The following is a 16,229-nucleotide window of genomic DNA, read 5'->3' as shown; positions in this document are numbered from 1 at the left end:
TGCGCAATGCATGGATAACCAATAGATGGCAATGCAAGATCACATGTACTGTATCTAGTATTCTGACTTTAAAAAAGCCCCAAAGTTCTTCAATAGTGTCTGAAAAGAATGTCACCCGAGACAAAGTACTACAGGAATGATTGCAACTTTTGGTCTCCAGGTCATTGGACTAAGTATCTTCGGGAAGCACTTGGCTTCTAGTTACACCACTGTATCTATGGCACTGGATTCTGAATGTTCCTTTCCACATGGATGCGAAAGAAGAAATTGAAAGTCGAGATGGTTAAAAGGATCGTTTGAAGCTAGCAGTATCTGTGGACAAATTAACTTCATGGCTGTGCTCTTAAGTTTCAACTGAGGTTACACTGTGAGCACTGGGGAGACATACTGCTAGGTTTGGATGCTCACTTCCTTTCATATGCAAATTGAGGAGAGTCTGTGCCCGTTGAAAAAAGGCTGACTGACTGTCTGTGCGACGTCACCACATGCAAATGTCTTTTCTGCAAGGCACCATGGGAGTTCTTGTACATGTTTTGTGGGCATGGTTGAATGTGGGAGATATCATTAGTAGTGAAATAATATGAAAGGTCCCCTAATCAGCAGCTTAAGTGAGGAGGTGTGCTTTGAATGTCTCTTCCCCCAATCGGATGTGAACTGCGGAAAGGTAGCCTCCTTATGTTGACTGGGGTGTGCCCGGGAGGCGGTGGTCCCGTTGCCTAAGACAACTCATACTTACCTGGCAGGGGAGATACCATGATCATGAAGGTGGTTCACCCAGGGTGAGGCTCATCCATTGCACTTCGGGTGTGCTGACCCCTGCGATTTCCCCAAATGCGGGAAACTCGACTGCATAATTTATGGTAGTGGGGGACTGCGTTCGCGCTTTCCCCTGATTATTCTTGGTAAAAGATAGACTTGCTACCCGCATGTGCACAACCCCCATTCCTTTCACCTTCAAGTTGACTCCTCCTTTATCATGCACCCATTTCTAATAGCGTCTTACGCTGAATTTGCATTCAAAATTGCTATCTTCACCGCTGGCTTTTAGCAATCCCAGTGTAGGAAACCGACCACTTTTAAGCCTTCCGTCGTGGGGTGGGCTTTTGCTTTTCCCTGACTGGCCTCTTTTTTCCCTTGGTATGATTTCCAATGCGCAATGCATGGATAACCAATAGATGGCAATGCAAGATCACATGTACTGTATCTAGTATTCTGACTTTAAAAAAGCCCCAAAGTTCTTCAATAGTGTCTGAAAAGAATGTCACCCGAGACAAAGTACTACAGGAATGATTGCAACTTTTGGTCTCCAGGTCATTGGACTAAGTATCTTCGGGAAGCACTTGGCTTCTAGTTACACCACTGTATCTATGGCACTGGATTCTGAATGTTCCTTTCCACATGGATGCGAAAGAAGAAATTGAAAGTCGAGATGGTTAAAAGGATCGTTTGAAGCTAGCAGTATCTGTGGACAAATTAACTTCATGGCTGTGCTCTTAAGTTTCAACTGAGGTTACACTGTGAGCACTGGGGAGACATACTGCTAGGTTTGGATGCTCACTTCCTTTCATATGCAAATTGAGGAGAGTCTGTGCCCGTTGAAAAAAGGCTGACTGACTGTCTGTGCGACGTCACCACATGCAAATGTCTTTTCTGCAAGGCACCATGGGAGTTCTTGTACATGTATTGTGGGCATGGTTGAATGTGGGAGATATCATTAGTAGTGAAATAATATGAAAGGTCCCCTAATCAGCAGCTTAAGTGAGGAGGTGTGCTTTGAATGTCTCTTCCCCCAATCGGATGTGAACTGCGGAAAGGTAGCCTCCTTATGTTGACTGGGGTGTGCCCGGGAGGCGGTGGTCCCGTTGCCTAAAACAACTCATACTTACCTGGCAGGGGAGATACCATGATCATGAAGGTGGTTCACCCAGGGTGAGGCTCATCCATTGCACTTCGGGTGTGCTGACCCCTGCGATTTCCCCAAATGCGGGAAACTCGACTGCATAATTTATGGTAGTGGGGGACTGCGTTCGCGCTTTCCCCTGATTATTCTTGGTAAAAGATAGACTTGCTACCCGCATGTGCACAACCCCCATTCCTTTCACCTTCAAGTTGACTCCTCCTTTATCATGCACCCATTTCTAATAGCGTCTTACGCTGAATTTGCATTCAAAATTGCTATCTTCACCGCTGGCTTTTAGCAATCCCAGTGTAGGAAACCGACCACTTTTAAGCCTTCCGTCGTGGGGTGGGCTTTTGCTTTTCCCTGACTGGCCTCTTTTTTCCCTTGGTATGATTTCCAATGCGCAATGCATGGATAACCAATAGATGGCAATGCAAGATCACATGTACTGTATCTAGTATTCTGACTTTAAAAAAGCCCCAAAGTTCTTCAATAGTGTCTGAAAAGAATGTCACCCGAGACAAAGTACTACAGGAATGATTGCAACTTTTGGTCTCCAGGTCATTGGACTAAGTATCTTCGGGAAGCACTTGGCTTCTAGTTACACCACTGTATCTATGGCACTGGATTCTGAATGTTCCTTTCCACATGGATGCGAAAGAAGAAATTGAAAGTCGAGATGGTTAAAAGGATCGTTTGAAGCTAGCAGTATCTGTGGACAAATTAACTTCATGGCTGTGCTCTTAAGTTTCAACTGAGGTTACACTGTGAGCACTGGGGAGACATACTGCTAGGTTTGGATGCTCACTTCCTTTCATATGCAAATTGAGGAGAGTCTGTGCCCGTTGAAAAAAGGCTGACTGACTGTCTGTGCGACGTCACCACATGCAAATGTCTTTTCTGCAAGGCACCATGGGAGTTCTTGTACATGTTTTGTGGGCATGGTTGAATGTGGGAGATATCATTAGTAGTGAAATAATATGAAAGGTCCCCTAATCAGCAGCTTAAGTGAGGAGGTGTGCTTTGAATGTCTCTTCCCCCAATCGGATGTGAACTGCGGAAAGGTAGCCTCCTTATGTTGACTGGGGTGTGCCCGGGAGGCGGTGGTCCCGTTGCCTAAGACAACTCATACTTACCTGGCAGGGGAGATACCATGATCATGAAGGTGGTTCACCCAGGGTGAGGCTCATCCATTGCACTTCGGGTGTGCTGACCCCTGCGATTTCCCCAAATGCGGGAAACTCGACTGCATAATTTATGGTAGTGGGGGACTGCGTTCGCGCTTTCCCCTGATTATTCTTGGTAAAAGATAGACTTGCTACCCGCATGTGCACAACCCCCATTCCTTTCACCTTCAAGTTGACTCCTCCTTTATCATGCACCCATTTCTAATAGCGTCTTACGCTGAATTTGCATTCAAAATTGCTATCTTCACCGCTGGCTTTTAGCAATCCCAGTGTAGGAAACCGACCACTTTTAAGCCTTCCGTCGTGGGGTGGGCTTTTGCTTTTCCCTGACTGGCCTCTTTTTTCCCTTGGTATGATTTCCAATGCGCAATGCATGGATAACCAATAGATGGCAATGCAAGATCACATGTACTGTATCTAGTATTCTGACTTTAAAAAAGCCCCAAAGTTCTTCAATAGTGTCTGAAAAGAATGTCACCCGAGACAAAGTACTACAGGAATGATTGCAACTTTTGGTCTCCAGGTCATTGGACTAAGTATCTTCGGGAAGCACTTGGCTTCTAGTTACACCACTGTATCTATGGCACTGGATTCTGAATGTTCCTTTCCACATGGATGCGAAAGAAGAAATTGAAAGTCGAGATGGTTAAAAGGATCGTTTGAAGCTAGCAGTATCTGTGGACAAATTAACTTCATGGCTGTGCTCTTAAGTTTCAACTGAGGTTACACTGTGAGCACTGGGGAGACATACTGCTAGGTTTGGATGCTCACTTCCTTTCATATGCAAATTGAGGAGAGTCTGTGCCCGTTGAAAAAAGGCTGACTGACTGTCTGTGCGACGTCACCACATGCAAATGTCTTTTCTGCAAGGCACCATGGGAGTTCTTGTACATGTATTGTGGGCATGGTTGAATGTGGGAGATATCATTAGTAGTGAAATAATATGAAAGGTCCCCTAATCAGCAGCTTAAGTGAGGAGGTGTGCTTTGAATGTCTCTTCCCCCAATCGGATGTGAACTGCGGAAAGGTAGCCTCCTTATGTTGACTGGGGTGTGCCCGGGAGGCGGTGGTCCCGTTGCCTAAAACAACTCATACTTACCTGGCAGGGGAGATACCATGATCATGAAGGTGGTTCACCCAGGGTGAGGCTCATCCATTGCACTTCGGGTGTGCTGACCCCTGCGATTTCCCCAAATGCGGGAAACTCGACTGCATAATTTATGGTAGTGGGGGACTGCGTTCGCGCTTTCCCCTGATTATTCTTGGTAAAAGATAGACTTGCTACCCGCATGTGCACAACCCCCATTCCTTTCACCTTCAAGTTGACTCCTCCTTTATCATGCACCCATTTCTAATAGCGTCTTACGCTGAATTTGCATTCAAAATTGCTATCTTCACCGCTGGCTTTTAGCAATCCCAGTGTAGGAAACCGACCACTTTTAAGCCTTCCGTCGTGGGGTGGGCTTTTGCTTTTACCTGACTGGCCTCTTTTTTCCCTTGGTATGATTTCCAATGCGCAATGCAAGATCACATGTACTGTATCTAGTATTCTGACTTTAAAAAAGCCCCAAAGTTCTTCAATAGTGTCTGAAAAGAATGTCACCCGAGACAAAGTACTACAGGAATGATTGCAACTTTTGGTCTCCAGGTCATTGGACTAAGTATCTTCGGGAAGCACTTGGCTTCTAGTTACACCACTGTATCTATGGCACTGGATTCTGAATGTTCCTTTCCACATGGATGCGAAAGAAGAAATTGAAAGTCGAGATGGTTAAAAGGATCGTTTGAAGCTAGCAGTATCTGTGGACAAATTAACTTCATGGCTGTGCTCTTAAGTTTCAACTGAGGTTACACTGTGAGCACTGGGGAGACATACTGCTAGGTTTGGATGCTCACTTCCTTTCATATGCAAATTGAGGAGAGTCTGTGCCCGTTGAAAAAAGGCTGACTGACTGTCTGTGCGACGTCACCACATGCAAATGTCTTTTCTGCAAGGCACCATGGGAGTTCTTGTACATGTATTGTGGGCATGGTTGAATGTGGGAGATATCATTAGTAGTGAAATAATATGAAAGGTCCCCTAATCAGCAGCTTAAGTGAGGAGGTGTGCTTTGAATGTCTCTTCCCCCAATCGGATGTGAACTGCGGAAAGGTAGCCTCCTTATGTTGACTGGGGTGTGCCCGGGAGGCGGTGGTCCCGTTGCCTAAAACAACTCATACTTACCTGGCAGGGGAGATACCATGATCATGAAGGTGGTTCACCCAGGGTGAGGCTCATCCATTGCACTTCGGGTGTGCTGACCCCTGCGATTTCCCCAAATGCGGGAAACTCGACTGCATAATTTATGGTAGTGGGGGACTGCGTTCGCGCTTTCCCCTGATTATTCTTGGTAAAAGATAGACTTGCTACCCGCATGTGCACAACCCCCATTCCTTTCACCTTCAAGTTGACTCCTCCTTTATCATGCACCCATTTCTAATAGCGTCTTACGCTGAATTTGCATTCAAAATTGCTATCTTCACCGCTGGCTTTTAGCAATCCCAGTGTAGGAAACCGACCACTTTTAAGCCTTCCGTCGTGGGGTGGGCTTTTGCTTTTCCCTGACTGGCCTCTTTTTTCCCTTGGTATGATTTCCAATGCGCAATGCATGGATAACCAATAGATGGCAATGCAAGATCACATGTACTGTATCTAGTATTCTGACTTTAAAAAAGCCCCAAAGTTCTTCAATAGTGTCTGAAAAGAATGTCACCCGAGACAAAGTACTACAGGAATGATTGCAACTTTTGGTCTCCAGGTCATTGGACTAAGTATCTTCGGGAAGCACTTGGCTTCTAGTTACACCACTGTATCTATGGCACTGGATTCTGAATGTTCCTTTCCACATGGATGCGAAAGAAGAAATTGAAAGTCGAGATGGTTAAAAGGATCGTTTGAAGCTAGCAGTATCTGTGGACAAATTAACTTCATGGCTGTGCTCTTAAGTTTCAACTGAGGTTACACTGTGAGCACTGGGGAGACATACTGCTAGGTTTGGATGCTCACTTCCTTTCATATGCAAATTGAGGAGAGTCTGTGCCCGTTGAAAAAAGGCTGACTGACTGTCTGTGCGACGTCACCACATGCAAATGTCTTTTCTGCAAGGCACCATGGGAGTTCTTGTACATGTATTGTGGGCATGGTTGAATGTGGGAGATATCATTAGTAGTGAAATAATATGAAAGGTCCCCTAATCAGCAGCTTAAGTGAGGAGGTGTGCTTTGAATGTCTCTTCCCCCAATCGGATGTGAACTGCGGAAAGGTAGCCTCCTTATGTTGACTGGGGTGTGCCCGGGAGGCGGTGGTCCCGTTGCCTAAAACAACTCATACTTACCTGGCAGGGGAGATACCATGATCATGAAGGTGGTTCACCCAGGGTGAGGCTCATCCATTGCACTTCGGGTGTGCTGACCCCTGCGATTTCCCCAAATGCGGGAAACTCGACTGCATAATTTATGGTAGTGGGGGACTGCGTTCGCGCTTTCCCCTGATTATTCTTGGTAAAAGATAGACTTGCTACCCGCATGTGCACAACCCCCATTCCTTTCACCTTCAAGTTGACTCCTCCTTTATCATGCACCCATTTCTAATAGCGTCTTACGCTGAATTTGCATTCAAAATTGCTATCTTCACCGCTGGCTTTTAGCAATCCCAGTGTAGGAAACCGACCACTTTTAAGCCTTCCGTCGTGGGGTGGGCTTTTGCTTTTCCCTGACTGGCCTCTTTTTTCCCTTGGTATGATTTCCAATGCGCAATGCATGGATAACCAATAGATGGCAATGCAAGATCACATGTACTGTATCTAGTATTCTGACTTTAAAAAAGCCCCAAAGTTCTTCAATAGTGTCTGAAAAGAATGTCACCCGAGACAAAGTACTACAGGAATGATTGCAACTTTTGGTCTCCAGGTCATTGGACTAAGTATCTTCGGGAAGCACTTGGCTTCTAGTTACACCACTGTATCTATGGCACTGGATTCTGAATGTTCCTTTCCACATGGATGCGAAAGAAGAAATTGAAAGTCGAGATGGTTAAAAGGATCGTTTGAAGCTAGCAGTATCTGTGGACAAATTAACTTCATGGCTGTGCTCTTAAGTTTCAACTGAGGTTACACTGTGAGCACTGGGGAGACATACTGCTAGGTTTGGATGCTCACTTCCTTTCATATGCAAATTGAGGAGAGTCTGTGCCCGTTGAAAAAAGGCTGACTGACTGTCTGTGCGACGTCACCACATGCAAATGTCTTTTCTGCAAGGCACCATGGGAGTTCTTGTACATGTATTGTGGGCATGGTTGAATGTGGGAGATATCATTAGTAGTGAAATAATATGAAAGGTCCCCTAATCAGCAGCTTAAGTGAGGAGGTGTGCTTTGAATGTCTCTTCCCCCAATCGGATGTGAACTGCGGAAAGGTAGCCTCCTTATGTTGACTGGGGTGTGCCCGGGAGGCGGTGGTCCCGTTGCCTAAAACAACTCATACTTACCTGGCAGGGGAGATACCATGATCATGAAGGTGGTTCACCCAGGGTGAGGCTCATCCATTGCACTTCGGGTGTGCTGACCCCTGCGATTTCCCCAAATGCGGGAAACTCGACTGCATAATTTATGGTAGTGGGGGACTGCGTTCGCGCTTTCCCCTGATTATTCTTGGTAAAAGATAGACTTGCTACCCGCATGTGCACAACCCCCATTCCTTTCACCTTCAAGTTGACTCCTCCTTTATCATGCACCCATTTCTAATAGCGTCTTACGCTGAATTTGCATTCAAAATTGCTATCTTCACCGCTGGCTTTTAGCAATCCCAGTGTAGGAAACCGACCACTTTTAAGCCTTCCGTCGTGGGGTGGGCTTTTGCTTTTCCCTGACTGGCCTCTTTTTTCCCTTGGTATGATTTCCAATGCGCAATGCATGGATAACCAATAGATGGCAATGCAAGATCACATGTACTGTATCTAGTATTCTGACTTTAAAAAAGCCCCAAAGTTCTTCAATAGTGTCTGAAAAGAATGTCACCCGAGACAAAGTACTACAGGAATGATTGCAACTTTTGGTCTCCAGGTCATTGGACTAAGTATCTTCGGGAAGCACTTGGCTTCTAGTTACACCACTGTATCTATGGCACTGGATTCTGAATGTTCCTTTCCACATGGATGCGAAAGAAGAAATTGAAAGTCGAGATGGTTAAAAGGATCGTTTGAAGCTAGCAGTATCTGTGGACAAATTAACTTCATGGCTGTGCTCTTAAGTTTCAACTGAGGTTACACTGTGAGCACTGGGGAGACATACTGCTAGGTTTGGATGCTCACTTCCTTTCATATGCAAATTGAGGAGAGTCTGTGCCCGTTGAAAAAAGGCTGACTGACTGTCTGTGCGACGTCACCACATGCAAATGTCTTTTCTGCAAGGCACCATGGGAGTTCTTGTACATGTATTGTGGGCATGGTTGAATGTGGGAGATATCATTAGTAGTGAAATAATATGAAAGGTCCCCTAATCAGCAGCTTAAGTGAGGAGGTGTGCTTTGAATGTCTCTTCCCCCAATCGGATGTGAACTGCGGAAAGGTAGCCTCCTTATGTTGACTGGGGTGTGCCCGGGAGGCGGTGGTCCCGTTGCCTAAGACAACTCATACTTACCTGGCAGGGGAGATACCATGATCATGAAGGTGGTTCACCCAGGGTGAGGCTCATCCATTGCACTTCGGGTGTGCTGACCCCTGCGATTTCCCCAAATGCGGGAAACTCGACTGCATAATTTATGGTAGTGGGGGACTGCGTTCGCGCTTTCCCCTGATTATTCTTGGTAAAAGATAGACTTGCTACCCGCATGTGCACAACCCCCATTCCTTTCACCTTCAAGTTGACTCCTCCTTTATCATGCACCCATTTCTAATAGCGTCTTACGCTGAATTTGCATTCAAAATTGCTATCTTCACCGCTGGCTTTTAGCAATCCCAGTGTAGGAAACCGACCACTTTTAAGCCTTCCGTCGTGGGGTGGGCTTTTGCTTTTCCCTGACTGGCCTCTTTTTTCCCTTGGTATGATTTCCAATGCGCAATGCATGGATAACCAATAGATGGCAATGCAAGATCACATGTACTGTATCTAGTATTCTGACTTTAAAAAAGCCCCAAAGTTCTTCAATAGTGTCTGAAAAGAATGTCACCCGAGACAAAGTACTACAGGAATGATTGCAACTTTTGGTCTCCAGGTCATTGGACTAAGTATCTTCGGGAAGCACTTGGCTTCTAGTTACACCACTGTATCTATGGCACTGGATTCTGAATGTTCCTTTCCACATGGATGCGAAAGAAGAAATTGAAAGTCGAGATGGTTAAAAGGATCGTTTGAAGCTAGCAGTATCTGTGGACAAATTAACTTCATGGCTGTGCTCTTAAGTTTCAACTGAGGTTACACTGTGAGCACTGGGGAGACATACTGCTAGGTTTGGATGCTCACTTCCTTTCATATGCAAATTGAGGAGAGTCTGTGCCCGTTGAAAAAAGGCTGACTGACTGTCTGTGCGACGTCACCACATGCAAATGTCTTTTCTGCAAGGCACCATGGGAGTTCTTGTACATGTATTGTGGGCATGGTTGAATGTGGGAGATATCATTAGTAGTGAAATAATATGAAAGGTCCCCTAATCAGCAGCTTAAGTGAGGAGGTGTGCTTTGAATGTCTCTTCCCCCAATCGGATGTGAACTGCGGAAAGGTAGCCTCCTTATGTTGACTGGGGTGTGCCCGGGAGGCGGTGGTCCCGTTGCCTAAGACAACTCATACTTACCTGGCAGGGGAGATACCATGATCATGAAGGTGGTTCACCCAGGGTGAGGCTCATCCATTGCACTTCGGGTGTGCTGACCCCTGCGATTTCCCCAAATGCGGGAAACTCGACTGCATAATTTATGGTAGTGGGGGATTGCGTTCGCGCTTTCCCCTGATTATTCTTGGTAAAAGATAGACTTGCTACCCGCATGTGCACAACCCCCATTCCTTTCACCTTCAAGTTGACTCCTCCTTTATCATGCACCCATTTCTAATAGCGTCTTACGCTGAATTTGCATTCAAAATTGCTATCTTCACCGCTGGCTTTTAGCAATCCCAGTGTAGGAAACCGACCACTTTTAAGCCTTCCGTCGTGGGGTGGGCTTTTGCTTTTCCCTGACTGGCCTCTTTTTTCCCTTGGTATGATTTCCAATGCGCAATGCATGGATAACCAATAGATGGCAATGCAAGATCACATGTACTGTATCTAGTATTCTGACTTTAAAAAAGCCCCAAAGTTCTTCAATAGTGTCTGAAAAGAATGTCACCCGAGACAAAGTACTACAGGAATGATTGCAACTTTTGGTCTCCAGGTCATTGGACTAAGTATCTTCGGGAAGCACTTGGCTTCTAGTTACACCACTGTATCTATGGCACTGGATTCTGAATGTTCCTTTCCACATGGATGCGAAAGAAGAAATTGAAAGTCGAGATGGTTAAAAGGATCGTTTGAAGCTAGCAGTATCTGTGGACAAATTAACTTCATGGCTGTGCTCTTAAGTTTCAACTGAGGTTACACTGTGAGCACTGGGGAGACATACTGCTAGGTTTGGATGCTCACTTCCTTTCATATGCAAATTGAGGAGAGTCTGTGCCCGTTGAAAAAAGGCTGACTGACTGTCTGTGCGACGTCACCACATGCAAATGTCTTTTCTGCAAGGCACCATGGGAGTTCTTGTACATGTATTGTGGGCATGGTTGAATGTGGGAGATATCATTAGTAGTGAAATAATATGAAAGGTCCCCTAATCAGCAGCTTAAGTGAGGAGGTGTGCTTTGAATGTCTCTTCCCCCAATCGGATGTGAACTGCGGAAAGGTAGCCTCCTTATGTTGACTGGGGTGTGCCCGGGAGGCGGTGGTCCCGTTGTCTAAAACAACTCATACTTACCTGGCAGGGGAGATACCATGATCATGAAGGTGGTTCACCCAGGGTGAGGCTCATCCATTGCACTTCGGGTGTGCTGACCCCTGCGATTTCCCCAAATGCGGGAAACTCGACTGCATAATTTATGGTAGTGGGGGACTGCGTTCGCGCTTTCCCCTGATTATTCTTGGTAAAAGATAGACTTGCTACCCGCATGTGCACAACCCCCATTCCTTTCACCTTCAAGTTGACTCCTCCTTTATCATGCACCCATTTCTAATAGCGTCTTACGCTGAATTTGCATTCAAAATTGCTATCTTCACCGCTGGCTTTTAGCAATCCCAGTGTAGGAAACCGACCACTTTTAAGCCTTCCGTCGTGGGGTGGGCTTTTGCTTTTCCCTGACTGGCCTCTTTTTTCCCTTGGTATGATTTCCAATGCGCAATGCATGGATAACCAATAGATGGCAATGCAAGATCACATGTACTGTATCTAGTATTCTGACTTTAAAAAAGCCCCAAAGTTCTTCAATAGTGTCTGAAAAGAATGTCACCCGAGACAAAGTACTACAGGAATGATTGCAACTTTTGGTCTCCAGGTCATTGGACTAAGTATCTTCGGGAAGCACTTGGCTTCTAGTTACACCACTGTATCTATGGCACTGGATTCTGAATGTTCCTTTCCACATGGATGCGAAAGAAGAAATTGAAAGTCGAGATGGTTAAAAGGATCGTTTGAAGCTAGCAGTATCTGTGGACAAATTAACTTCATGGCTGTGCTCTTAAGTTTCAACTGAGGTTACACTGTGAGCACTGGGGAGACATACTGCTAGGTTTGGATGCTCACTTCCTTTCATATGCAAATTGAGGAGAGTCTGTGCCCGTTGAAAAAAGGCTGACTGACTGTCTGTGCGACGTCACCACATGCAAATGTCTTTTCTGCAAGGCACCATGGGAGTTCTTGTACATGTATTGTGGGCATGGTTGAATGTGGGAGATATCATTAGTAGTGAAATAATATGAAAGGTCCCCTAATCAGCAGCTTAAGTGAGGAGGTGTGCTTTGAATGTCTCTTCCCCCAATCGGATGTGAACTGCGGAAAGGTAGCCTCCTTATGTTGACTGGGGTGTGCCCGGGAGGCGGTGGTCCCGTTGCCTAAAACAACTCATACTTACCTGGCAGGGGAGATACCATGATCATGAAGGTGGTTCACCCAGGGTGAGGCTCATCCATTGCACTTCGGGTGTGCTGACCCCTGCGATTTCCCCAAATGCGGGAAACTCGACTGCATAATTTATGGTAGTGGGGGACTGCGTTCGCGCTTTCCCCTGATTATTCTTGGTAAAAGATAGACTTGCTACCCGCATGTGCACAACCCCCATTCCTTTCACCTTCAAGTTGACTCCTCCTTTATCATGCACCCATTTCTAATAGCGTCTTACGCTGAATTTGCATTCAAAATTGCTATCTTCACCGCTGGCTTTTAGCAATCCCAGTGTAGGAAACCGACCACTTTTAAGCCTTCCGTCGTGGGGTGGGCTTTTGCTTTTCCCTGACTGGCCTCTTTTTTCCCTTGGTATGATTTCCAATGCGCAATGCATGGATAACCAATAGATGGCAATGCAAGATCACATGTACTGTATCTAGTATTCTGACTTTAAAAAAGCCCCAAAGTTCTTCAATAGTGTCTGAAAAGAATGTCACCCGAGACAAAGTACTACAGGAATGATTGCAACTTTTGGTCTCCAGGTCATTGGACTAAGTATCTTCGGGAAGCACTTGGCTTCTAGTTACACCACTGTATCTATGGCACTGGATTCTGAATGTTCCTTTCCACATGGATGCGAAAGAAGAAATTGAAAGTCGAGATGGTTAAAAGGATCGTTTGAAGCTAGCAGTATCTGTGGACAAATTAACTTCATGGCTGTGCTCTTAAGTTTCAACTGAGGTTACACTGTGAGCACTGGGGAGACATACTGCTAGGTTTGGATGCTCACTTCCTTTCATATGCAAATTGAGGAGAGTCTGTGCCCGTTGAAAAAAGGCTGACTGACTGTCTGTGCGACGTCACCACATGCAAATGTCTTTTCTGCAAGGCACCATGGGAGTTCTTGTACATGTATTGTGGGCATGGTTGAATGTGGGAGATATCATTAGTAGTGAAATAATATGAAAGGTCCCCTAATCAGCAGCTTAAGTGAGGAGGTGTGCTTTGAATGTCTCTTCCCCCAATCGGATGTGAACTGCGGAAAGGTAGCCTCCTTATGTTGACTGGGGTGTGCCCGGGAGGCGGTGGTCCCGTTGCCTAAAACAACTCATACTTACCTGGCAGGGGAGATACCATGATCATGAAGGTGGTTCACCCAGGGTGAGGCTCATCCATTGCACTTCGGGTGTGCTGACCCCTGCGATTTCCCCAAATGCGGGAAACTCGACTGCATAATTTATGGTAGTGGGGGACTGCGTTCGCGCTTTCCCCTGATTATTCTTGGTAAAAGATAGACTTGCTACCCGCATGTGCACAACCCCCATTCCTTTCACCTTCAAGTTGACTCCTCCTTTATCATGCACCCATTTCTAATAGCGTCTTACGCTGAATTTGCATTCAAAATTGCTATCTTCACCGCTGGCTTTTAGCAATCCCAGTGTAGGAAACCGACCACTTTTAAGCCTTCCGTCGTGGGGTGGGCTTTTGCTTTTCCCTGACTGGCCTCTTTTTTCCCTTGGTATGATTTCCAATGCGCAATGCATGGATAACCAATAGATGGCAATGCAAGATCACATGTACTGTATCTAGTATTCTGACTTTAAAAAAGCCCCAAAGTTCTTCAATAGTGTCTGAAAAGAATGTCACCCGAGACAAAGTACTACAGGAATGATTGCAACTTTTGGTCTCCAGGTCATTGGACTAAGTATCTTCGGGAAGCACTTGGCTTCTAGTTACACCACTGTATCTATGGCACTGGATTCTGAATGTTCCTTTCCACATGGATGCGAAAGAAGAAATTGAAAGTCGAGATGGTTAAAAGGATCGTTTGAAGCTAGCAGTATCTGTGGACAAATTAACTTCATGGCTGTGCTCTTAAGTTTCAACTGAGGTTACACTGTGAGCACTGGGGAGACATACTGCTAGGTTTGGATGCTCACTTCCTTTCATATGCAAATTGAGGAGAGTCTGTGCCCGTTGAAAAAAGGCTGACTGACTGTCTGTGCGACGTCACCACATGCAAATGTCTTTTCTGCAAGGCACCATGGGAGTTCTTGTACATGTATTGTGGGCATGGTTGAATGTGGGAGATATCATTAGTAGTGAAATAATATGAAAGGTCCCCTAATCAGCAGCTTAAGTGAGGAGGTGTGCTTTGAATGTCTCTTCCCCCAATCGGATGTGAACTGCGGAAAGGTAGCCTCCTTATGTTGACTGGGGTGTGCCCGGGAGGCGGTGGTCCCGTTGCCTAAGACAACTCATACTTACCTGGCAGGGGAGATACCATGATCATGAAGGTGGTTCACCCAGGGTGAGGCTCATCCATTGCACTTCGGGTGTGCTGACCCCTGCGATTTCCCCAAATGCGGGAAACTCGACTGCATAATTTATGGTAGTGGGGGACTGCGTTCGCGCTTTCCCCTGATTATTCTTGGTAAAAGATAGACTTGCTACCCGCATGTGCACAACCCCCATTCCTTTCACCTTCAAGTTGACTCCTCCTTTATCATGCACCCATTTCTAATAGCGTCTTACGCTGAATTTGCATTCAAAATTGCTATCTTCACCGCTGGCTTTTAGCAATCCCAGTGTAGGAAACCGACCACTTTTAAGCCTTCCGTCGTGGGGTGGGCTTTTGCTTTTCCCTGACTGGCCTCTTTTTTCCCTTGGTATGATTTCCAATGCGCAATGCATGGATAACCAATAGATGGCAATGCAAGATCACATGTACTGTATCTAGTATTCTGACTTTAAAAAAGCCCCAAAGTTCTTCAATAGTGTCTGAAAAGAATGTCACCCGAGACAAAGTACTACAGGAATGATTGCAACTTTTGGTCTCCAGGTCATTGGACTAAGTATCTTCGGGAAGCACTTGGCTTCTAGTTACACCACTGTATCTATGGCACTGGATTCTGAATGTTCCTTTCCACATGGATGCGAAAGAAGAAATTGAAAGTCGAGATGGTTAAAAGGATCGTTTGAAGCTAGCAGTATCTGTGGACAAATTAACTTCATGGCTGTGCTCTTAAGTTTCAACTGAGGTTACACTGTGAGCACTGGGGAGACATACTGCTAGGTTTGGATGCTCACTTCCTTTCATATGCAAATTGAGGAGAGTCTGTGCCCGTTGAAAAAAGGCTGACTGACTGTCTGTGCGACGTCACCACATGCAAATGTCTTTTCTGCAAGGCACCATGGGAGTTCTTGTACATGTATTGTGGGCATGGTTGAATGTGGGAGATATCATTAGTAGTGAAATAATATGAAAGGTCCCCTAATCAGCAGCTTAAGTGAGGAGGTGTGCTTTGAATGTCTCTTCCCCCAATCGGATGTGAACTGCGGAAAGGTAGCCTCCTTATGTTGACTGGGGTGTGCCCGGGAGGCGGTGGTCCCGTTGCCTAAGACAACTCATACTTACCTGGCAGGGGAGATACCATGATCATGAAGGTGGTTCACCCAGGGTGAGGCTCATCCATTGCACTTCGGGTGTGCTGACCCCTGCGATTTCCCCAAATGCGGGAAACTCGACTGCATAATTTATGGTAGTGGGGGACTGCGTTCGCGCTTTCCCCTGATTATTCTTGGTAAAAGATAGACTTGCTACCCGCATGTGCACAACCCCCATTCCTTTCACCTTCAAGTTGACTCCTCCTTTATCATGCACCCATTTCTAATAGCGTCTTACGCTGAATTTGCATTCAAAATTGCTATCTTCACCGCTGGCTTTTAGCAATCCCAGTGTAGGAAACCGACCACTTTTAAGCCTTCCGTCGTGGGGTGGGCTTTTGCTTTTCCCTGACTGGCCTCTTTTTTCCCTTGGTATGATTTCCAATGCGCAATGCATGGATAACCAATAGATGGCAATGCAAGATCACATGTACTGTATCTAGTATTCTGACTTTAAAAAAGCCCCAAAGTTCTTCAATAGTGTCTGAAAAGAATGTCACCCGAGACAAAGTACTACAGGAATGATTGCAACTTTTGGT

The 16,229-nt window shown here is 45.8% G+C and overlaps 1 protein-coding gene and 14 non-coding genes across 15 annotated transcripts in view; all 15 read left to right on the top strand.

Annotated features, from left to right (window-relative positions):
- Positions 1 to 16,229, top strand: part of DHX29 (DExH-box helicase 29) — a 198,664-nt gene that overhangs the window by 77,978 nt on the left and 104,457 nt on the right. The gene's annotated exons all lie outside the window — the stretch shown is intronic.
- Positions 729 to 892, top strand: LOC142472527 (U1 spliceosomal RNA). The gene has a single exon (XR_012789753.1). It is a non-coding gene; the product is annotated as a U1 spliceosomal RNA (small nuclear RNA).
- On the top strand, positions 1,879 to 2,042 carry LOC142472518 (U1 spliceosomal RNA). The gene has a single exon (XR_012789746.1). It is a non-coding gene; the product is annotated as a U1 spliceosomal RNA (small nuclear RNA).
- Positions 3,029 to 3,192, top strand: LOC142472502 (U1 spliceosomal RNA). Its single transcript, XR_012789737.1, has one exon. It is a non-coding gene; the product is annotated as a U1 spliceosomal RNA (small nuclear RNA).
- LOC142472495 (U1 spliceosomal RNA) lies at positions 4,179 to 4,342 on the top strand. Its single transcript, XR_012789733.1, has one exon. It is a non-coding gene; the product is annotated as a U1 spliceosomal RNA (small nuclear RNA).
- On the top strand, positions 5,304 to 5,467 carry LOC142472491 (U1 spliceosomal RNA). Its single transcript, XR_012789732.1, has one exon. It is a non-coding gene; the product is annotated as a U1 spliceosomal RNA (small nuclear RNA).
- On the top strand, positions 6,454 to 6,617 carry LOC142472490 (U1 spliceosomal RNA). The gene has a single exon (XR_012789731.1). It is a non-coding gene; the product is annotated as a U1 spliceosomal RNA (small nuclear RNA).
- LOC142472480 (U1 spliceosomal RNA) lies at positions 7,604 to 7,767 on the top strand. The gene has a single exon (XR_012789724.1). It is a non-coding gene; the product is annotated as a U1 spliceosomal RNA (small nuclear RNA).
- LOC142472469 (U1 spliceosomal RNA) lies at positions 8,754 to 8,917 on the top strand. Its single transcript, XR_012789723.1, has one exon. It is a non-coding gene; the product is annotated as a U1 spliceosomal RNA (small nuclear RNA).
- Positions 9,904 to 10,067, top strand: LOC142473107 (U1 spliceosomal RNA). The gene has a single exon (XR_012789985.1). It is a non-coding gene; the product is annotated as a U1 spliceosomal RNA (small nuclear RNA).
- LOC142472458 (U1 spliceosomal RNA) lies at positions 11,054 to 11,217 on the top strand. Its single transcript, XR_012789713.1, has one exon. It is a non-coding gene; the product is annotated as a U1 spliceosomal RNA (small nuclear RNA).
- On the top strand, positions 12,204 to 12,367 carry LOC142472447 (U1 spliceosomal RNA). Its single transcript, XR_012789702.1, has one exon. It is a non-coding gene; the product is annotated as a U1 spliceosomal RNA (small nuclear RNA).
- LOC142472439 (U1 spliceosomal RNA) lies at positions 13,354 to 13,517 on the top strand. The gene has a single exon (XR_012789694.1). It is a non-coding gene; the product is annotated as a U1 spliceosomal RNA (small nuclear RNA).
- LOC142472431 (U1 spliceosomal RNA) lies at positions 14,504 to 14,667 on the top strand. The gene has a single exon (XR_012789693.1). It is a non-coding gene; the product is annotated as a U1 spliceosomal RNA (small nuclear RNA).
- LOC142472416 (U1 spliceosomal RNA) lies at positions 15,654 to 15,817 on the top strand. The gene has a single exon (XR_012789692.1). It is a non-coding gene; the product is annotated as a U1 spliceosomal RNA (small nuclear RNA).

The sequence above is a fragment of the Ascaphus truei genome, chromosome 1 (assembly GCF_040206685.1).
Source record: "Ascaphus truei isolate aAscTru1 chromosome 1, aAscTru1.hap1, whole genome shotgun sequence".
NCBI lineage: Eukaryota > Metazoa > Chordata > Amphibia > Anura > Ascaphidae > Ascaphus > Ascaphus truei.
The sequence above is the reverse complement of the archived record's forward strand: the minus strand, read 5'-3'. Positions and strand labels throughout refer to the sequence as shown.